A 23,842-nucleotide genomic window follows, 5' to 3' on the forward strand; every position below is an offset into this window, starting at 1 on the left:
AACTAGTATTGTGGATAATTCATTGTTTAATTTAATTTAATTTAATTTAATTTAATTTAATTTAAATTAATTTTATTTTATTTTACTTTATTTTATTATTTTATTTATTTTTTTTCCTGAGAATTTTAGTTTTTAACTCCATCTGTCTCTACCTATACATTTCTCGCTTCTACCCATCACCACAGCAGTTGAGTACCTTTCAAATAAAAATGATACTTATAGCAGGCTTTTTAGCAGAGTTCAGGTTTGTCGCTGATTTTTCATCTTAACTGGACTCCAGCGGCCTTGGAGCAGAGCGGATTCTTGTTTGCTTTGCTTTGCGAGTGAGGGGTGAGCACAGGGGGATGCGGGTGCCGGCTCCCTGACCCGGCACCTTCGGGCTCCACGCGCTCTCCTCCCTGAGCCAGGGCTGCTGGCAAGCACCTGCAGTCCAGCGGACCAGAACCTGGGCTGCTCCCTAGACCAGGCCTCGGATGCTCCACGGGAAGTTTCGGTTTGTTCTCGGGTGGCTCTGGGTGGAGGTGATTCCCACCCTGCCGCGGGGAGCAGCACCCTGTCCCAGCACCGAGGTGTGCTCCTCCCACAGCAGTGCCTGCAGGCTTGGCACGTCGCCTTCTGGAAACCGGGGAGCAAGTGTGCTAATTCAGGGCAAAAATGAGTGTTCAGGAGACCAGCTCCTGTTTGGGTTACGGAGGAGTTTCAAAGAGGGACAACATGTGCAGACACTCATCTGAGTACAAATTCTCCCTTTTACACTGAGCTAAAAGAGAGGCAGTGTCTTTGGCCAAAACCCAGGGGTTGTGCAATGAAAACATCTTCAGCTTTATAATAAAGTTATGGCAATCAAGGTACATATTCTAATCTCCTTTTCATTGTTTGCTCAAATATTAAGCAAAAGCAAGCAAGGTGAAAGAACAGCAGTGCCAACGCTTGTGTATTTTGCTTAGTTACATGCTGCTTTACCGATTTTTTAAAATTTGATTTTATTGATTGTTTCCCAGCTGGTGTTTTGTCAATGCCCGGACCAACAGGACCGACCTCTCCGCCTGTAAAGCCCAGGCGTGTGCGCAGGGAAGCCCTCCCGTGGGCACAGCCCCAGGCTCCGCTCCCCCCTGCCAGCCCCCCCGGGCAGCCCGGAGCCTTGCTTGTCCCAGCCTCGCCTCGGCCGGCAGACGGAGCTACGCGAAGTTTTGTGATTCAGTTTCGTGCCTGAGTTCTAGTCGCTGAACTCATGATTCCAACTAAGTTTCCTTAGTTTGCCGATTTGCTTCTTGAAATCGCAGCTTTTCCGTAATAATGTGATTCTTTGAGGTATTTTATTGCTGTAACGGCATGACAGAGATTCCTCCAAGTGCCCAGCCCTGGCTGAGCGCTGGGAGCTCTCCCCAGCAGCAAAAGGCTCCTCATTAAAGTGCTCTTGTAATTCTTCCCCGATGAGACTCGTACCCGGGCCGATTCCACTCGATGCAGGCTGCTCTTTATAATTTCCCCACAGACAACGACCTTGTTAGCTCTGTTCTGCCCCAGCAGCTCTCCTCCTGCCTGGCGGTGCAGAGCACACCGCAGCCCCTGGCCTCGCCTGTTCCCGCTCGTGCCGTGCTGGAGCGTTCTGCCGGCGACGGGCGAATCGGGGTAACGCCGACGGGACGTGCGCGGTGGGGCACGGCTCCCACGGCTCAGGAATGCTCCGTCCTAATTACGGGGCCTGCAGCGCTGCTCGAGCGGGATCAGTATCTCCTTTTCCCTTCTCAGTTTGGGATCCGCAGACACAAGCCTGGCAGCAGCGCCCTGCCCTGTCTGCCTGCGGGTTGCTCTGTCCGCAGTCACAGCTGGGACCCGGCGTCCCCACCAGGAGCCCGGCACCGTGCTCGTGCTTGTGCCTCAGGCCCCACGGAACAGGAAGGATGCTCCGAGTACTTCCACCCTGTCATGTTATTCATCACCCGTAGTCCTTCACTGCGACCGCACTCCTGCGGTCTCACACGGGAATATTTATATGTATTTAATAATTATATATATATATATTTATATATTTAATAATTATTTATTCATATAAATATATATTTATATATATTTAATAATTTATATATATAATTATATATAATGTAACATAGCATAATATATTGGAGCATATATATTATGTAATCTATATGAAACGTATAATATATATATTATATGATATAAAACCCTAGCTGGTGTGAGTTTTGACTCAGCTTGGAAGTGTTTCTTCACAGCGCCGCTGCGATGATAACATGGACATGTTATCATTGTCTCTGCGCTTCTTCCTAGAGAAATCCCCGCAGCACCAACAGCGCAGGGCTGGCTCCTCTGCGAGCACCAGCACAGCCTGTGCGGAACGCAGCCACCAGCGCAAAATCTGCGAATGTGGGGCAAGGCAAATTGAGATGAATCGGTTTGCGCTGTGGTGGTGTTCGCTGGTGTTAACTGGGGACGAGGCGGCTCAAGCAGAGAGAAGCCAGGCTCGGGCGGTCCCCAGGGCTCTGTGCTCGGCTGCCCCCAGCCCCGCAGAGGCGTGCAGGCACGGGGCAGCACAGTGCCTGGGGAGGCACAGCTCACTGACAGCCCTCACCGACGCCCAACCCAAACGTGAGGTTTGTCTTGTGTATATAGGATATATCACAGAATCGCAGTAGTGATTATATAGTGATATATAGTACATGTGTTGGACATATTATAAAATAAATCATATGTACTATATAAATCATATATATATATTTTTCCTATTGAACTGATGTAAAATTGAAATTTCTCAAATTCCCATAGAGTATAAACATTGTAAAAAGAAGAACATCGGCAATATCAAAGTGTTTTCCTTTGATCACAATAAAATGTTTGTATTTTTTAAAAGCAGTCTTCAAAGTGTTTCAAGCTATCAAATAAATCCAATAAAATGTCTGCTGAATGCTCATGATTGTTCCAGCAATGGTATCCTGAATCACCACATTGACAGTGAAATGTTGTTTAATGTTTCGAAGGAATGTATTTTACGTATGTGAATTTTTTAAAAAGGGAGTTTTCTGATTGAATGGAATGGATAGAAGTCAATTTTTTCAGCAGAAAACAAGGTACTTACACCCATATAAATATATGCATTTACATAGCTAACCAAAAACTGAGGCTGCAATTTTTTTATATATATAACATCTAATATGTGTATCTAATGTATCTAAAATATGTATCAGTTTTATATATTGTATATAACATATTCAACACATATATAAATATATAAAATATATAAGTACTGATTTTGCATTATTATGCATATTTGCTTTATATATATGTGTTTCTAGGTAAGAAGAAATATATATACAAGGAAAAAGATATTAGAATACATGTTTTCAAGAAAATTATCTAGTTGTCTATGTGTTAAAAATATACATAATAAAGTGCATATAACAAAATAACATTCATATACATAAAGATAGTAAGATAAATAATATACATGTGCATTATTTATTTATTTACAGATTTTTATTCCTAATTTAAGTTTAACAATCACATCAGTGATGTGTGTTGGTTTTTCCAGGTGGTGCTCTGGCCCCCAGGCCAGTTGTGACCCCGATTTGCGGATGAGCCAAGTGAGAGTGCAGCGGGCAGAGAGGGAAGCGCTGGATGTGACCTGCAGCAGCCATCGCGGGAGACAGATAATGCGATTCTCCTCAGCCTCAGACCTGCAGACAGCCACTCGGTTAAGCCTTTAAAATCCCTCACAAGTTCTGAAATAAGTTTCTGAAGTTCATCTTTCCTATGCAGCTTCTATAACGTGAAAAGATTTGGGAGCTTTAATGGTGAATAAGAGTTAATATGTTACAGTAAGTCTAACTGGCATTTTGTGATGGAGTGCCAGTCTCCAACAGAAAAACCTAGAAATGAAGCAAAGCAAACCCAGGGCTTGGCTTCCTGCCTTTCCCTTTCTGTCATTTCCCCAGAAGCTGGTGACTGTTTCTCCTGGATGGAGTTAAATGCATAAGTAAAATTAACTAAGCATTGAAAAAAAAAAAAAGTGGTAACAGCAGAGACTAGAAGGAGACAAAGAAAAGGCTTTCAGATCCTCTGAAAATAAACACAACAGATATCAAGACTGTAACGAGCAGCATATCAAACCGTTATCTTTTTTAGTGTAAAAGCTGCCTAATGTTGGAAAACCATGGAAACGACAATCGAGGAGACAACCACGTCCTCAGATTTGCAGCAGAGAGAAGGGGGAGCAGCGACACGCGGCTGGTGCTGTTCAGTAAGGGGAGGCATTTTGTTCAACACTGCCCGACATCTGGGCACCACGCTGAGGGGCACTGGCTGATGGCAAGGGGCAGCAGGAGCAGGGGCCAGACCAGGCTGGGGGCTCCCGGCAGGCGCTGCAGGCCGGCCCCGGGGCACACGTGTGGGGAGCTGGCCCCTGGTGCCAACAGCCCCTGCTGGGGATCCACCACGGAGAAAGCGGCCGCGAGCTCCCTTTGAGACAACAGCTCTTGCTCTTGCTGAATGGCATCGAAATACCAAGCCCCAAAGCTTCAAAATATTGATGGCGTTATTAAAACGGGACCTTTAATTTTGCATTAAGATCATTTTTAGCGTTGGAATTCTGGAATTTAATTATGTATGAGCCCCAGCCGCAGTGCTTCTCTGAAATTAGTTAGCATTTATACTTCTACACTTAACGTGTAATTTAGCCTCTTGCATAAAAGGGCTAAATGGTGCTAACATTGTGGGTAGCTGCAGCCATCCCTTTAAAACAAACATGCAGACATTGTGCTCCCAAGAGATTGTGGAGAGCTACAAAGACAACTAGTGAGCGAGTTTGGGAAGCTGATCCTAAGGAAAGCTGCAGTGAACAGCCGACTTATACTGATATAAACCCTAAATAATTGTTCTGTGTTGGGTGGGCAGGCACCGACTTCTTGTATGGCCAACACGGGGCATTGTACACCGGAAACGTGCTGCTGGAGCCCTCCCAGGTGCTCCTCAGCCTTCTGCCCACGTGTGACCGGAGTCATCAATAAACCAACAGTCCTCTGGCCACGGAGGATTAAAGTTCTCAGAGAGATAACTCACAATTTTAACGAACTTTTCTGTATTTCACAATGCGTTAACATTACAATGGGAAAAGCAGTAAGGTCAGTGTCACAAGAGGAGCTGGGAGAAGCTCTTCCCTGCCTCTTGGTGAGGTTCTTCTGGGGGGTCTGCGGAGAGATGATCTCCCCGACCTCCGGCACCAAGCACGGCCAGGCTGGAAGCTGTCCTGCAGCACGAGGCCACGCACGCTGCCTGCCTGCCTGCCCGCCCCCAGACGGGGCTCTCCTGCCCGTTCCCACAGCCACTGCCTGCCAGCACTGCCATTCCTGTGGCCGTCCCTGTCCCCATCCCCGTCCCCGTCCCTGTCCAGCCCCACCACACCCACGCATCCCCACGGGAGCTCAGCAAAGGCAGAGACCTGCTGCGCATCCCTCGCTCAGCTGCTGGCTCCCTAAATGCAGGTGACAGCGCACAGGGACCGCCACTGCGTGCTTGTGGCTGTGGTGGAAACTCCTTGGCTGAGCCGCATCCCCAAGTGGGCTCTGCACATCTCAGCCACCCCCTGCCTCCTTGCTGCAGTCCCGAAACTCTGAGTCCCTCGGTGCCACCACCATCTGCCAGACCTTCGCTTAACCTTGCCAGTCCTCTTCTCCCTGCCTTTTTTTTTTTTTTTTTGTCAGGTTAACAAGATAAACTTTGATTTTAAACTATTCAAACATTGCCTTGATTGATTTTTATGTTTTTATGCTAAGTATCTCTTACACCTGTGGCATTTTTGGAATAATTACATTTCTGGTATTTTAACAAATAGTTGCAAATTAAAGGAGAGCATGCTGAAGTCAGAACAGATGGGCTGAATAAATTTATTGATTTGGGAAGAATACCAAAAGAAATAACCTCTTTTTTTTAGGGCAAGGAGGAAGAGACAAGACAAGTAAAATTAATAGAACAGTTCAGTTATCTTCCAAAAAAATGCCATGAACTCAGTAGTGGCTGATGGGCTGCAGCTGTGAGAAGAGAGAGGCAAGAGAAAGCCAGATGGGGATAATATATACCACAAAGGCAGTGTAAGCATACACAGCGTGGACATAACGTGGTACACACACACGTAAATGAAAGCCCAATGGATAAATGGGTGTGCACGTTAAAAGCGAACTGACCTGGGCTGCAAATTCTAGTGAAGCCATGAAGCCCAGAGGCTGGGGTGAAACGAGCTCGCGTTGCACTTTCCACAGCTGTGTGCAATTGCGGGGGCTATTTACCTCCCTCTGGGGGCAGGAGCAGCCCCCTAGAGCTGAGCAGTCGGTGATTTCGGAGGAGGCAGCAGCTTGGTGTGCAGCCGTCTGGGTGCAGCAGAGCCTCTCCTGCAGCTCCGTTTGTCAACGCAGGCGTGGCTGGAGCTCTGCTGCTGTGTCCCATGTGGTGGGGCGGCCCCCAGAGACCCCCTGTGATGGGGGTGGCCCCTCAGGACCCTTGGCTGGTACAGGTGAGCTTGGCTCCTGTGCTGGAGTGCTGACTTTGTGCTCCTCCAAGTGCTGCTGCTTTTTGTTTTGCAGTGTCACACCTTTGTATCTTTCCCTTGGCAGCTGCTACATGATCCGTGGCTTTTAGACTAAGGCTGAGGGAAATTTCCTTTTCAGTTTTATGTGTCAGTTCCTGCGCTGCTCTTGTTCTTCGGCTCATGCACCACTTCACTGCCTCGATATCTTTCTGTTCCTGTACTTCCAGGCAGCAACAGTGTCCCAAGTACCATGCACAAGATTGGCAAAACAATTAGTGTGTATTAGGGAAAATTGTCTCTGTTCAGCCTTTCCAACACACTGGGGAACGAGGACTTTTGGAAGTTTGTGAGTTCATCACCTGTGGCAAACTGCTGTTTTCCTTCTGTGTGTAGGCTGGGGTACCAACTGCTGCTGGATGTTTTTTTCACAGTTAGCAAAGTTCTAAAGCATCCTTTGCATGCAGCTGTTTCTATGGGAGTCAAACCTCTCAGCTGCACGCTGCTGTCCTATCTGTAACGGTCAGGAGACCTGTCAGAGTGGTGCTGAGGTCTCAGTGCGCAGTGTGGGAATGTCTCCCCATAGTTCATTTCAAATTTAAGGCCCTATGGGGCTATTTCCTGATCTCAAAAATCAAGACTTGGTGCATTTCTGTAGGACAGACGTTCAGAGAGGAAATCAATGTTTTCAGCTCCTCTTTCTTTCCTTGTTCACTTTGGTCATTTGTTGTCTATTTGAAATGCTTTGCTTGGACTGACAGAGCAAAGCACTCCTTCAACTTAGTTGAGATTGGGGAAGCTGTCTGAAAATAGTTTCCCTTGCAGGTCTCTCTGGCATTTATTACATAGAATTGCAGACATTAAATCAACAGAACTACTGCAATGCTCCAGCCAAACTGGTAGCTGGATCTATGCATTAATTTTCAAGTTCATTAGAGAGCTGCTTAAATCTGGAACAGATGAGGTTAGAAAAGAAATGAAAAAATGCATTATGGGTATCATGAAAAATATCTCTTAAATGCTGTTATTTAAGCATTTTTTGCTAGAGTGTAATAGCAGATTGCCAATGGACATAGATGGATTAAAAAAAAAGCTACAAAACAGGTTACGAATTTGAAAAGAGCACACTTTCTTTCCATTATACTCTCAGAAAGAAAATGGAATGGCTTTTTTTCTAGCTAAAAATGATAAGGTGTGCAGATTGTTCACTGTTTTGTCTAATATGTTCAATTAGAATATAATTAACTATTTTCTGTAGTCTGGTTTTAGAAACGTGCAAGTACATACTGTGGTGGGTGGCTGTGTATGTAGTTGCATTAAAAGAAGGATGTGCATATGGAGAAGGTGCTAGAGAAATTATTTGAAGGTCAAGGTTGCTTTTTGCATAGTGGAAGCTGAAGCACCGTGGTCACTTAACACTGAAGAAGATTAAATGATTTCTGCATAGAATATTTTCGGAGAATAAGCCAGTTCAGATGTGAGCGCAAGTTTCAAGGATGGGTTACCTGTCCTGCCAAGTAGAGAGATTCAGGAACTGTTTGTTTTTAAACATAATATTCACCTTTTTTACAAGCTGACATTCTGCGGATTCAGATTCCTGTATTAACAGATTAGCAATACAGAAAGGGCTACTGTGACCAGGGGGCTTGGTCTTCTGCATAGCCTGCAACACTTGCTGCTCTTTTGGCAGAAGTCATTTTGGGAGGACTGCTGCAGGTGGGTCAGGCAGACCTGGCAAGGGCTCAGTTATTCAGGTGTTAGAGCCTGACGTGGGCAGGATGCACGCAGCCACACAATGCTGTCACCACCCTCGTGCAGCCTGGTGAACATTGGTGTGTTGTGATGGAGCAGAGTGCTGGCACCTGCTCGCGGGGCATTCCTCATACCCACTCTGGCAGCTTTAAGCGCTACTTTACCACCTAATCCTGCCTGCTGCTTCCCAAATTGGTGGATGTGTGCTATGCTGAGCCCAACAAGGCAATGCTGGGTGCAGTCATGGTGGTCGGTCTCCCTGCCCCTTTCCTGCCCTCCCAACTAGGCCGGGGCCTGCGCCGGGCCCAGGCCTGTGTGTGCTCTGTTGGGCAAACACTCCTCAAGTTTATGTAAATCTGTATTATATATTCAGTACGAATTAGTGATGTACTGATGTAGCTGTGACTGACGTATTACAGTTGGAAAACTATTTTGTTTGTGGTGATCACTTCAGTATTGCAGAAAAGGCAACATCAGTGATAAGACTCTGGCTACACAAATGTAAGGGAACCCTTAATCTTCTGAGCTGCCCTAATATATTTTTATATGTTTAAACAATTTTTGTCTAGCTTGCTAGTTCCAGAAGATAAATTTTATGACTATGCTACTATATGGCCTTTTTTTGAGTTTCATATTCTGAAAACTTTTGGGGGGGAGTGAAAACAGAAATCATGGAAAAAAATGAAGAAAAAGAGCCCTTAGTGAGGTAACTAGTGACTGGGTTGCAGTGAAGTGCCTTGGGAATGAGCGCTGGTGCTTACACCCGGGTCGCTGTGGTTATGATGTGCAAGATTGGCTTTGTTCATCCCAAATGTCAGGAGCACCGAGTGCTGTCCTATGACTTCACAGCTCACCTATTTCCATCGTTTTGGAACAGCAAAGTAAATCAAATTTGAGCTGAGAGGAATAATAGCTCCATGGGCCAAGCAGGGAGATCTCACCGTACACTTGCCCGAGGAGACTACGCCAGGTAGGAAATCTCTAAAATTGAGTTAAAGCCTTCAGGCCCCTCCCAGGGGTTTCTGAGGCTTCAGTGTCTCTGACCACCCTTATGGGAAACGCAGCAGGTGCTGGCTTGCAGGCACAGCCCGTGTCCAGCTGACAATAAAGCAGAGCACAAGGCCTGTCTGTCTGTCCTGTCCTGTGAAATAAGTGGGCCTGGGCTGTGTAGTCCCACCCGCATAGTTACAAAACGCTCCCCTGTCAGAAAATTTGACAGAGCAATTGGATAAAATAAGGAAAAAAAGGCAAGGAAAAAACTCAATGCATCCACTGACAAGAAGACTCATTCTGAGAATTTGCCCACAGATCCCACTCCCTTCACAGAGCCCTGGCCTGCCCTGGCCCCCTGCCGTGGGCTCCTGGACCCGTGTGTGGGATCGGCCGCCTGAGACTGCGGGGCTGAACGTGAAAACCCTGAGCCACTGATCGTTCACAGGGACGTTCACTGAGGCACTGTGATAAATTGTTAGTGGAGCATTTAATGGTCCCTAGGAGGGAAAGCTTCAGCGCTACTGGGTTACTTCTGCTTAAGCTATGGCAGTCTTTCACTTGCAGATATTTTTTGGGGAAAAAAAAAGTTCATTTCTAAAGGCATTTTTTCATCATCTTTTGCTCATTAAGTTGTTCAGGAAAAATTAACTAATGAGATTATTTGCCAGAAAAATTGTCCAGCTGGTGCTCTTGAACGCTAGTCTGTGCTTCTGGCTGATACCATATTGTTAACGGCTCAGAGATGGCATTAAACACCACCTCTTTCCCAGCAGTGCGCAGGGCTCCTGCTGAGCTTCTCCTCCTGAGATCTTTCCTTATTTTTTATTTTATTTTTTTTTAAATCTAAGCATGGGGCTTGTGCCTCCCTTCCCAATAATGGCCACGCGGATGTCTCTGTGCATCTGAGAGGAACATATGGTTCGGCATTCTGGGCACAACCGTGGAGCCCTCCTGGAGGGAAAGCAACATCTGCCAGCTCCTGTAGCCTGTAAGCAAACCTACGAAGGCAGAGCTGTCAATGTCACGTCAAAGTGGCAAATTTACGTCCTGGGGCAAGAGACTTCCCTCGTGGCAGGCTGTTCACTTGATTCAGGTCTAAATCATTGTGCTCGCACCCAGCAGTGCTCTGCAGTCCATAGTCTTAATGCTGATATTTAGAAGGAAATTGGAGCCCATCAATGGGAAACTGGCTGGTCTGGAGTCCCACCAGGCTTGCCTTAACCTGGGAAGACCTAAAGTCTCCCCCTGTGTCTGTTGAGATCTCATGGCAGCTACAGATATCCAGACAAACAAACCAAAAAAAGGCTTCCAATTCTTACAGGAAGGATCATGCATTTGTATTAAATGGCTTAAGAGGACACTTTGCATTGAAGTTCCTGCCTGATGCGAGGGCAGAAGTTGCATATCCTGCTGTAGGTGATCAAGTGTGGCTGTAACTCCACTCAGCAGTGTGACAGAATCTGGAGAATTATTTATCCCAGCAAATATGAGCAAAAAAAAAAAAAACTCATTTAGGGAAGTATTAGTAGAAGACTTCTGTGAGGATTTGAATATCATTAGGTGGCTCTGATGTATCTTAATCTTAGCATGAGGCAAACAATTTTGGGAACTAGACTTTTTTTTAAAAAAAAAAGCAAATGGGAGAATTATAGAACAGTAGTGATAATAGGAGACTTAGAAAGTATTATGGATGAGGAAAGGTCAGAATAATTTTTCCTATCAAATTTCTGGACTGGTGGCTTATGACGTGCACCCGAAGAACTCTGTGGACTTTCCTTCCTTAGAGGTTTTGGAGAAAAGGACTGTCTGCAGAAGGTAGCAGTGGGCAACGCAATGTCCTGAGCTGTGGCAGGGGTTTGGCCAGGGGGAGGGTTGTCAGATGCCTCTGAATTATGGGAATAGGGAGGTTTGTGTCCCCCTGCCCCTCACTGAACAAACCCAGAATTTTGCTTGCAAAGGTTGAAGGTAACATGGTGTTCAATAGTCAGAATGAAAAGGAAGAGTGAAATCTTAAATTTCAGTTGTTTTAACCTAAACTCCATTTTAAACCTAAGAATCTTGGAAGATATATTAGCTTAAATTATTATGCCTCTGATAAAAGGAAATGCTCCAATTTATCAAATGAGGAAACATACAACAGAAGTGGAATAGATAAATACATTTTACTAGCATAGATTTTTATGGAATTTACTTTAAACAATTAAAAGTTTTTATTTTAGTAGTTACACGTACACTGTTTTACATTTTAGACAGCATGAATTTTAATGATCTCCTTTGAATTTCATTTAATGCCTTTGAGATTGACAATAAGATATCAACCTGTATTTCCTCGTTTATCATTTTCAAATAGTTTTTCCCACTGCTTGTAGTTTGCTTCAGAAAGCTGATTCCACAGCCTGATTCCGAAGTTCATTAACACTATCGAGGATTTGTGTGGGGATGGCAGAGATAATCTAAAGCCCATGCAGAAAAATCTGCCTTTCAAACAATAATTAACTTCGTCTCTTGTTCAGTTCAGAGTTTATCAGCAAGGTTAGGATGAACTGTTTTAAAATGTATTTTTGAAAGACTTGTGGCATTATTATCAAACCCTTGATGACATCTAACGAATTACATGTTGCTCTGCCTCTCCCTGGGACTGCAGGAGGTTTGCTGGAGGTGGAAGGGAAGGAGCAGGCCATAGTTCTTTTCAAAATTTGGGATTTATGAGAGGCTTTTGAAGTCAGGTTCCTGCTCTGCCCTGCATGTCTCCTGGCATGGGGTGCTTCCTGGGCACGTGCCTCTGCACCGGTGCTTTTCTTGTCCTCTGGGGCCAGACTGCTCCTGCCTGGTTATTGCCCAGGGCAAGGGGAGCACGAAATGTCATGGGTAGGCAGAATTAATACCGACATTTAAAATTGTCATGGAAGTTTGTATCAGAAATAAGTCAGGATTAGCTAACGAGCCCATACAAGTCAGGACACATCATGAACTGGGGGGGCTGTCTTTGCATACCTTGATATTTCTGACTGAAGTAATAAAACTGCTGTGAAGGCTGGAGGGTTTGTGGAAACCCCAGTTGCTTCTGCTGGGGCTTGCCTTGTCTTCAGTGGGGACAGTGAGGGGAACACCACAACTGTCCTCTGCCCATGGGGATCTGCATGGGCTGAAGTGAGCCCCCCAGCTGGCTGGGCACCTCAGCTGTGCTATCGGCAAGGAGGGGGCTGGAAGCAGCACGGTGTCTTCAGCAGCTGCCAGCAGGAGCTGGGTGATGTGCTGCTTGTGCCACGGGGACTGCTTGCATCACAGGAGGAGGTGGGTAGAGAGAGAGTCCCGGGGAGGAGGAGAGGCTGCCGAGGTGGGAAGGGTAATTTGGGGCCCAGGAGTAGGTGCTCCGTGAAGCTCACGGGTGGCACTGGAGGGCAAGGGCCAGATGAGGCTGTGTGGAGGGGCTGCTCACTCTGCAGCTTGGCCAGCCCAGCATCTGATGGGGTTGGACGTCCCCAGGGAGGTGGGCTCTCACCCGGGGTGGCTGGGGCAGCCGGCATCACAGCGGCTCACCAGCTGGCTCTGGCAACGGTGGCTGTAGCATGGGGATCCCCAGTGGTAACTCTTCCATGGAAATATCAATAATACACTAGAAAACACTGCTGAATGTTCTGCTATACATACATATTTTGCTAAGACTGAATCTGTGCATTTAGTTTTTGTTTCGCAGCTGCTGGGTATGTGACAGAAGAATGATTGTTAAATTGAGAATTTCATTGTTTCAATGAAAATGCGCGTAGCATGGATTTAAGTACTTCCCTGGAAAGCAATATTTCTGTATTTTCTAGGACCCCATGGAGATCTTAATGATACATTAAGCACTTTAAGTGGAAGCCATAACAAGTTACCAGAGTAGGTGTTTAGGTAGTGGGACAGAGTTTAGGAAACTTAAAAATCACTTGCCAGTTCTGCTGCAAACTTCTGTAAGAACACATAACTATTTATTTCGTAGCTTGCTCTTTTCAGAAAAGCAATGACAGTTTTCTTTCTCTCACTTTGATTATCATTCCTTCGCAGATTTTAACTAGTGACATCACTGATGGATGGTTTTCTCTGCAGATGATGTAGATGATTGTAGATAGAGCAACCTATATGGCTTTTACTATATTTTCCAAATATTGTTTCTTTAGAAGAGAGGATAGATTAACTACAAGTCTCGTTGAACCATCAGGATTTTTACACCGAATCACGGGCATGTGCTTTAGAAGGTATGTACAATCAAAAAGCTAACTTCTTAGATTTCTTTCAAAGGGTCTTCATAATAACTTATATTTAAGCATTTAACAAGAAGGAAATTGCAGTTGAGGTCGGCAGGGGCTTCTGCAGAGGCTCAGGCCCTGCCTGGTGCGGCCCAGGGGCTGGTGGCTGCCTTTGCTCCCAGGGCACGCTGCTGGTAATGGTTAAACCTGGTGCCACCAGGATGCTCTGCCTCCTCTGCAGAGCTGCTTTCCAGATGCCAGAGATTTTTTCTACCCAAGGACAGTCCTTTGAACTCCACCAGGTTCCTGTCGGCCCACTTTTCCAGATGTCCGAGGTGCTGCCTGGGGCAGCGTGGTGCCCTGCCCCGGGGTGTACGTGGGCGATGTGGGGCAGGGGTCCCCGCGGGGCAGAAGAGCCCACGCAGCCTCTGCAGGTGGCAGGGTTTGGCACAGCAGCACAACTCCTTGGTGGAAAACTATCCCAATATCTCATGTACTAGTAACTGTTCTGGTTTTTGTGGTGCCCATTACTGAACTCAGCAGCACATCTTACTCGGTTATGGCTTTTTCCTTTTACCACTTTCTTATTGGTAAGAAAGCTAAGAGCAGAGCCCAGGCTTTGTGAGTCAATGAGTGATGCACAGAGGAGCAGTAACCGAACATGTTCAGGTGTGATGTGAAGGCCGATCGGAGCCAGGCTATCGAACTGCATGCCCAGCAGAAAGGGGGAGAGGGAAGAAAGCGTGTGTTGCTGGTTTGCCACACTCCTGAGAGCTGGAATGTGTGTTGAATCAAAATGCTGTTGTGAAGGGAAAGGCACAATTTTGTCCGTGGTATATGAGCCAGAAGGGACTGCTTCCATCATGTCCTCACTGTGGGTTATACATGAGCAGAAGGCAAAAAACTTTAAAGGCATTAAGAGCATTAGCTTGAGCAGATGTAGGGAGACATCTCCCTACTCCTCCTCCCCTTAGTGATCTATGAAATCAGTCCCCTGGGTGTGTTGTAACCAGATGTGGAAACACTTCCTTTTGAATTTATTTCAGCTATATTAGCAAGGAAGCTTTAATCTGGCCTTGCTTATCCTTTGCTTCTCATTCTGGTGGAGCCGTTGTAGATGTCACACAGCCACCCCTACCGCCTCCTGGGTTAAATGCAGGGAAGACTGAAGCTGCCTCAGGTACTCCTCTGCACTGCCCTAGTGGCTGCTGACCTGGGCAACGCACAGGTCTAGGAGATGGCCCAGGGCGTGATCCTGCCGTGCCCCTACAGCCCACAGCTCTGATATTGAGTGGAGCATCATGAGGAAGGCTCAGAGGCAGGGGAGGCCGTTCTGTGTTCACAGAGGAGGAACTCAGCATTCCTCCTGCCTGTCACCTCCTGGCAGCTCGTAGGCAAAGGCTACCTCTGTCAAAAGAGCACAGGAGAGGCTGTAGGTGTGGTTTCAAAGCTACAGACATCTTGGATGCAAGTGTGCGCGGAGCCAGGAGACCCCTGATGGTGTCTGCCTGTGGCTGCGGTCCCCAGAGCCTCAGCTGGAGCCACAGCGCCAGGCTTGGAGGGGTCACAGGAGGGGGGTCCCCGGGGAGGACGCCCCCACCTCGGAGCCTCCATTCAGTCGGAGCAGGCGATAATGGTGTTGGGATCACTCGTGGGTTCTGGCACCCTGCTTTCAAGGCAGTGGAGCTGCAGGGGATTTGGTGAGAGCCAGGCTTTGCTTTTACCTTTACTTCCACACCTGCAGGGCTCCCAGCAAGCCAGTGAAAACAGTGTCAGCTCCCTGAAGCTATGCAGGAGACGGGGACTCTGCAGGGATGTGAGGTCTTTGAGGAACGTGGCTCCTAGTGACAGGGATGCTTGAAGTGCCTGTGGCAGTTACGGCACTGGTTTCCATGCAGACTTTCAAGACCACTTAGGTGCTTTTTTAAATTTGCTGCTAAAGGGTTAAATTGTTTAAAATTTCAAGGGACTTCAGTGAAAACCTACATATATGGGGGAAGGTTAAGTTTTTCTTCTATAACTCATCCATGGTAATTAAGCATAGAAAATTTCAAGCCTAGATGAGATTTTATATACCAAATATAGCAAAGTAGACTATTTTTATTTTAAAAGGAAAGACAACTTCCAAGAACTTCACCTTTAAATCACTCATCCACAGTATTGCTCAAACATCTGCCTGCCTTATGAACAGTCAAAATCTGTACAAAGGTGTCAATTATACCTGGATTTACCATCAAGTGGGAACAACTTTTTTTTTCCTCCAAAGATTTTGATGTTGCTATGTGTCTAAATACTGTCTTAGATAGAATCCTTCAGTTGGAAGGGACCTCCAGAGACTGAGTCCCGTTGCCTGACCTCTTCAGGGCTAACCAAAAGTTAAAACATCTTATTGAGGGCATTATCAAAAGGAAAGTATGGCTTCAGCTCACTGGTGGGAAAAGCAAAAGCATGGCTTAAAAGACTTAAACCTGGTTTCTGTTCAAAGGTTTTAAGTAGCAGTGAGACTGTACCTCTGAGTAAAGAGTGTTGATGGTAATTATCTTGGTAATTGCGGCAGAAATGTACAAAATGGGAAGGGAAAAAAAATAATCACAAACTGAGATGATTTCTGCACTAAAGGTTCCCTACTGGAAAATTGTGAGTGGGAATGGATGCTTCACTTGTGCTTTTTTACCTTCTTCCAGTGAAGCACGTAGCCTTGTGTCACTTGGACATTACTGACCACGTCTTCTACTTGCCTCCTGGGCACAGCTCGAATGAAAATGTTGGGTCTTCAGGTGCTGTTTCTCAAGGCCTGGCTACTCTGTGACCACAGGTGGGGAAGTGTTGCAGGTTTTCTCCTTTATTTACTTTTGCAGTTGGCTGGCCTAGAAGGCCACGGGCTGTAGGCATCACCCATCCAACAGAAGTGCAACCGCCAAGGCTGACGCAGGGCTTGGGCACAGCCTTGCTTTGCAGTGAGTTGAGTAACAATCCCCATGTCTCTCGCCAGGCTGTGGATGTCTGCCTTCTCCCAGGAGGCACAGAAATGTAAGCGTCTTCTGAAGCTTAACAGATCTGCATGTGGGAGCCGCTACAGTGCGGTGTCTCAGCCATATCATTAAATGCTGGTATCTTTTACTCAAGTGCACAGTTCCCTCTTTTCCTGCATTGCTTAAATGCAGTTATCAGGGATAAATGATAATAAAATAGCTTCCCCAAACTAACCACATGTCAGTTCTGAGACAGGAAAATAACTAATTAGAGCCCAAGCATTGCTGCTTAATGCTAACATACCAAATATGAATTTTAAACTCTCAAATAGTGATTTCTGTAATGTCATCGAGCACAAAATAATTACGTGTGGGGGTGCAGATTCAGTTATGCCTTGCTGTATCAGGAGGACGCTTCTGCAGGGCAGTTTGCTGGGCAAAGAGTGGGAAATATCCCCAGTGCGTGTCCCTCTGGCTCCTGCACACCCGGCAGCCCCGCTGGCAGTCCCCAGCATCCCCTGGCTGCGGGCTGGGGGCTGGCTTCTGCTCCCTGACCCCTGCAGCAAGGCGCAGGCGCCACTGAAGGGATGCCCAGCAGGGCCTTGGTGTCCTGGGGACCTATTCCTGCCCAGCCTCTGTAGGGCAGCAGTGCTGGGGCTGGGGCAGCCCAGGTGTTATTACCTAAAGAGCTTTTCTAGTGCGCTGCTTTGCTGCAGCTGGAGGGTTTCTCCTTGCCACAGGCTGCTTCTTGAAGTGCATCCTTGAAAAGGTGAAGATCTGCAGGGCCATTAGCTGAAAAGAAGTGTTGGTAAAATATAGACTTTTCAGCATGTTTTATACACGTTCAAGGGGAGAATGGACAAGTTGTCACAAGAGCTTTGCTGAGAGGCTGCTGAAAAGATGAGACTTTGTGCTTAAAACTGCAGGGCTAGGAGAAATATCAAACGGGCATCCACGTTCTTGTGATGCTCAGAAGAAACCCATATAATCATACAATTAGCAACTGCAAATTTCTTCATGTGAGAAGGGGGATAAAGATTAAAGGGATTTGGTTACTCTTATTCTTTTTTCATTTTTGGGGGGGTTGATGGTTCAGGGCCATATCCTGGTCTAGTTATTGTTAGCTACCATACCAGCAATTAAATGAAGGAAAGTGATTTCGCATGTCAAGAGGCACTTGCTATCTTGATGTAGTCTTTGGTCTTAATGTGACGGCTGCCCTTGTCAAAAGTCAATGCAAACACAGTTCTGAGTAGATGAGGAAGTAATTGATGTATTGGTAATGAATTAAATTAATTTTCACAAAATGAGCTGATGGCAGGATTTCCATAAATTATTGTGGCTTTGCGGTGGACCTGCTGCTATGGCACAGATGAACTGTTTCCTTGCTGATGAGCTGAAAATGAGTGTTGGCAGACAAAAAGAACCAGCTTTATTTCAAGAATAATACTAAATACTAATATATTAAAAGGGTTCTGAAAATATTTTAAGAAAATGCTTTACGAAACGGCTTAGGAAAGGTGCTGATAGGTGACTCCTAAAAAAAAAACCAAACAAACAAAAAAAAACAAACTCATGGTTTAATTAATATATATTGAGATCCAGTTATCTGGTTCTGCTAAGTAGCTCTGCAGTCAATAAGATTATTTGCATGACTAAGGACAGCAGAAGTATTTTCTCTATTTGAGCAACAAAAGTAATGCTAGGCAAATATTTAGCTTATGATCATAGTCCACATATTAAATTTACCATATAAATATTTGATTTTTTTGTTCTTTAGTCAGTTCTAAAAAGTATATGTAGTAGTACGATGGTTTTGGAAGGGGAGAAGTAATTGTGGGTCAGACAAAACTTAGTTTTGTTTCTAGCTTCGTATCTTTTATTTGTGAGATTTTTTTATTTTTGTAAATAAAGGGTTTTCTGGAATTTTATGCATCCTCTAAAAACAACTTTTGTTTCTTGATAAAATGTTTGAACGCAATGCGTAGGATACTTCCAGGCGGTTACTGGAAGTCAGGCAAAACTCTACAGAGGAGCTCCCGAAGCTGCCCAGTGCCCATGCGCGGGGCTCAGAGGCCGGCGGTGAGAGCAGCGAGGTGCCGGGCCCTCGGGCCTGCCGCGTTCCTCACTGCTGCTTGTCCCGGGGGCACGAGGAGGCCGCGTGGGCCTCTTCCTCTGAGAGCTGGGCCAGCGGGAGCCTTTTCCTCTGGCTCTTCCCTTGCCGGAGAAATGCGTTGGAGATGCACTGAGGCTCCATTCGCTTTGAAGGAGCGCTCCCAGCCCTGCTCCGGGAGGACGGGGCCGGGCAGCGTGCGGTGGTGTGGGGCTGCGGCTGCGGGGCCAAGCAGATGGGGCTGAGGTGCGCGTGGGGTGGCAGCAGAAATGGCCCACCAGAGCTCCGGAAGTATTTTTCAAATGTGTTGGCTAGTGGAGCAGGAGCCATTCACTTCTTACAGTCCTAGAATATAATTGACTTTATTTGTGCACCAGTTTTGTTACTGTTCCTGAACCACCAGCAAGAGCTTTCCTCCCGTTACTGCACGGATAAGTGAGACCAAAATCTCTGCTCTCTCCTGTCTCTCAGGAGAAGAGCAAAAGCAGTCAGTAAATCCAGGAAACTCAGCTTTATTTAGGTCACTGACTGTTGGAGAAGGTTTTAAAATTAATATTACAAGCCTGAAGTTTATTCTTTTCCCTCCCTAAAGCGGAAGGCCCTGAATAGATGCATGGCTGCTCCATCCGAATGCAGATGGGCACAGAAAAGACCCTCAGGAATGCCTCTCCAGGGAGAGGTGTGGGCACGCTGCCTTATTTCAGGCACTGTTGGGCTCCTTGCTAATGCACCCCCTGGTCTCACTGTGGTGGAGATACCCGTGTGAGCTGGGGGGTCTGGTGCGGGCACCACCACCGCTGCTCTCCCGCCTCCCCAGTGCCCAGGGGGGTGGGATTCAGGGACGAACTCATCTTGCTGCTCCTCCCCTGCTCTGCTGATGCTTTGCATTTGGCAGCACAGAGCTGGGATGTATGAACATTGGAAGTCTGTGGGCAATTCAACCGGTCAGAAGATTCTAGAGAGGGGGAAAAAAAAGAAACTGAAAAACTTTTTGCTTTGCTTTTGTTTCATACGCATCGTGAGCTTGCTGATATCACTGTTGTGCAGCCTGGGGAAGTGAAAGCAGCAGCCAGCTGGGGACTGCTGGCTGAGTTAACCTACTGAGGTTATCCATGAAAAACATGACAAACTTTTGGGGAGGTGCAAGAGGAATTTTTAACATTATCTTTTGAAAATTTTTCAATAGCATATCTTCACTCAGACCATTTATGCTATGCCAAATCTGCTTAATTTCATTGTTATAACATTTAAATATACAGTGGTAATGTTAGCTGAAAATAACATTGAAACTGAAACAATTTCCAATGTTTTGATATCCTCTAATACCACCCCCCAACCGTTTGTCTTGTAGGAGACTTCTGAGATGAACCTTTCCTTTCTCATTTAAATTCCTTTTTTTTTTTTACTCCTTGCTGGTCTTTTCAGGATTTCCCTTGGAACTGAAATTTCAAACCACAGCTGGCTCTGCTAAAAATACACTTAATATATTTAAATGAAATCTGAATTTTTTATATTCTCAGTTGTCTCTGGGAGCAGGGATTTTCCATAAAACATCAAATATTGGGAGAAATGGAGACTGTAGGGGCTGCTCCAGCACTTCCACCACTCGTGTTGGGTTGGGAGCAGGGGCTGCTGCGTGAGCCCGTGCGGGGAGCTCCAGCCAGCCGGTGGGTGCTGAGCCACGTTCACGAAGAGGCTGAGCACAGCACGGTCCTGGGGTCGGGGTGCTCAGGGTAGAAGGGGGGAGGTGGGAAGCCATATGGGTTTTGCCATTGAGCCTGTCCAGGTGCTGTGGGATTGCTGAGCCCCGGAGGGCCAGGGCAGGGCCCCTGCAGCCTGCTGGGAGCTGCGCCTGCGGCCGTGGGGCCTCCCCCCAGCACGGCCCGCCTGCTGTCCTGAGGCGGTGAGGGCAGCCCCTGCATTCGTGTGCACTCACACCGACGGGTCTGTGCTCGAGCAGCTCCGTGTTCGATGCGTTGGCTCTCGTGCAGTTCTGGGTCTGTCAGCGAAGGTAAAAGAGAAAGCCAAGGCTTGTGCCCTGAGGCAGCCAGCCCCAGGTTTTGGGGGTGAGATCGAGCCGGGGCGCAGCTCCTCTGTATCTCCCCCTGGAGCTGGCACAGTGGTTAAGGGACTGAGCAGAGAGGGAAACAAAACCCTCCAAATGTGCATTGAGCGCTCTGGCCAGGCACAGATAGATGTGCGACGTTAGCAGCAGCACCCCAGGAAATTACTGCGGGGTTTTAATGCAGATGCATCTCTTGATCCTAAAAGCCGGCAGAATTCTATGCGACTGTCACTTGACACAGGATATCTTACCATTCAGATTTTCATGAATAAAGAGCAGCTGAGGCCAGCACAAGTAGAAGACTTCTTCAGTAAGAGATGGTACCGAGTGCGCTTTTTTATGTATTCTGCAGCCGAACCTTGCTGTCGTACCCCGGACCTTCTCAGGTCACACTCAGTGACACCTGCGCCTGCCTGGTGCCTGCCTGCAGTGGAGGTGCCACATTGCACAGGTCCTGCCCTGCCACATCAGCTCAGAAGCCGTGTCCCTGGCTGTCATCAGGCACGGCCAGTGCCAGGAGCAGTCGCAGCGGTGTCCCCACACAGAGCGGCTCCCTCCCCCAGCGGTGAGGAGCTCTTTGATGGCTTTCCCCTTTGCCTGCTGCCAGCTAATAAAGTGCTTGATGGTCACTGCTGTCCGTGCAGCACAAGCATCTCCCTTTCTCTATCTATGGCAGAGTTTGTTCTTTAAAATGACTTTAGTGTGGCAGTGTTTTGCAGCGGGGCCTGTTGGACGGGACATGGAGCAGACTGTGAGATTAGCTTGTATGAACAATACACAGCCAAAAGGAGAGGCGCCTCTGAGCAGCCAGAACGGCTCACGTATGCGTGAGGGAAGGCGGTGCTTGGAAGGCTGTGGGGTTGCAGCAGCGGCCTGAAGGCGAGCTCCCAGTATTGAAAGGGCAAAGGGTGGCCGTGGCTGCCGGAGCTGCAAGCGAGGAATGTGGGGCAGGAAGAGGGCCTGAGACAAAACATCGCAGCCTCAAAGAACTGATCCCCAGTGTGGGCAGCCACACAAAGGTTTGCTTGTTGACCACACCAAGCATCTTTTTTCTGCTTGGAGCTCCAGACAATGGCCTTTTACCAAAGGTGCTCACAACCGATGTGAATGCTGAGGCCTGTGATCGCAGCGGGGCACAAGCCTGTAGGTGCTGCCTTTGCTGTGTTTCATGACAATAGAGCAGGAATAAAGCTTTTGTTTTAAATAGGGAATGGCAAGATTATAAATGCTTCAGTTTAATGTGCTAGCATGACATGAACGTCAAATGCACTTAATATTTAGGCAAGTTAAGAAAATGCTATTAAACTTCTTCAAGTATGATGTCAATAAACTGGTATGAATATGTCAATGTTTACACACACAGCTCTATTAAATGATTATTATTGTGAGCACACTTTCTACCAGTCAGATGAAGGAATATATGCCATTAAAAAGTTAACTCTAATTTCCAATGTAAGATTGTCATTAAATTACTGTAAATTAAAATGGGACTCCCTCAGGATTTTAAAGAGATTGTATATCAGAGGGAAGACACTGCAGCAAATAAAACCTGCATCTGTTTAGCCAATATCATCAGGCTCTTAAAACTGAAATACACTGGCATAATTCTTCATAGTTTCTCTTTCTGTGAAATATTTTACACTTTGTGTGTGTAGTAAGAAATCATCAGGCAACAGAAATCATTAGACAACAGAGTCTAACAGATTCTAGAAAGGACAGCAGTTATTTCTGGACGTGTTTGAGTACTCCCAGAGCTGTCCTGAGCAAGCACATGCGGGGATGAGTCCTGCAGGGCTGGGCTGTGGGATGGGGAGACCCAGAGAGGAGGTGGCTGGGGGGACACAGGGCTGCCTGTGGTGGGGCTGATCTGGTGTTTTTCAAGGCCTCCGCATATTTTAGATACAGCGGGGTGAGACAGAACTCAGCTAAAAGCTTTTCCTGTGCTGTAACTTGCTGGGAGTGCGTTGGCCTGGTGCTGCAAACTCCTCCCAGAAGTTTTCTGTTCCCTGGGTTCTGGGGACGGTTGTACCGCGGCTGTGAACATCACAGATAGCATAGCAGGGAGAATGAATGTATTTTTATCTTGGCTGAGCACACTTTCTGTACTGATTGGGAATGTATTGCCTGACTTCAGCTGGAAATGGCAAATACATCAGAAGTGAAAGGCAAATTCATCTGTGTATAACTTATGTCAGAGCTGCCATTGATGTGACAAACCCAAGTTATGCCAGACAAGCACAGTTGGACTGGAGTAAAATCTTCCGCTTTATGATGCTCCAGAAATTTGGCAAGGAATTAAGTAAGCACTGTCTTTCCAGCAAAGGTCTAAATATTTCAGTGGGTTGCGGTTCCCAAGACCGGGATCGTGATTAGGCATGTGGCTGGCCAGGACTTGCGTTGGGCTGATGGAAATTCTGTCAAGCTGTGAGAAGGCAGTGCCATTAGGCAGAGGCTGGAGATGAAATGTTTTAATTAGCAAACTCCATCTCCTGCCATTCTGCCCTCAAATTCTTATCAACGTGAGCAGCTGGGATGCGGTGCTAAACCTGAGGACTGACCTTACATGCAGAAACACTTGTCATGTAGCTCCACAACACCTGGGGCTTGGGAGCAATGTTTGTGTGCAATTTTTCCGTGTGTTTCAGTGCCCCCCAAGGGAAATGGTCCTTCCCTTCCCCTTTTCTCCATCCTCTGTTCTTGGTGGAACCCAGAGGACCACGGAGACAGTGGGGTCAGGCTGTTGTGCCCTGTCTTATAGCATGGGAGTACTCCCAAATGGGGCACGGCTCCTGAAGGTCACCTAAGGACCAGCCTGCGGGGGCTGTTGCCAGCAGCGTTTTGGGAGGCTGAGCTAGACTGCCTCAGTCAGCGTGGGCCTCAGCGAGCCGAGGAGGAGAACAGGACCGTGGTGTGAGCTGGGGAGGATGCAGGGCACTCAGAGGTGTGCTCAGAGCCTTCCCCATTCAACACTGGAACTTGCCACCTCTGGCAGTGTCAGTTGCTGGGTCACTCCAAAAGGCCACAAACACCCAGCCATGCCTTGCCTGTCCCCAGGAGGAAGTGGCATCTCCAGATCACAGATGGCATCCTAGAAAAGCCTTCAAATTCAGAAGTGCTGAGGGGACAGGACCAGGAGGATACAGCATGTATATGTATGGGGGTCCTGGGGAACGCAGGAGTTCCTCCAGG

This window comes from Anser anser, assembly GCF_964211835.1.
Source record: "Anser anser genome assembly, chromosome: 5".
Lineage (NCBI taxonomy): Eukaryota > Metazoa > Chordata > Aves > Anseriformes > Anatidae > Anser > Anser anser.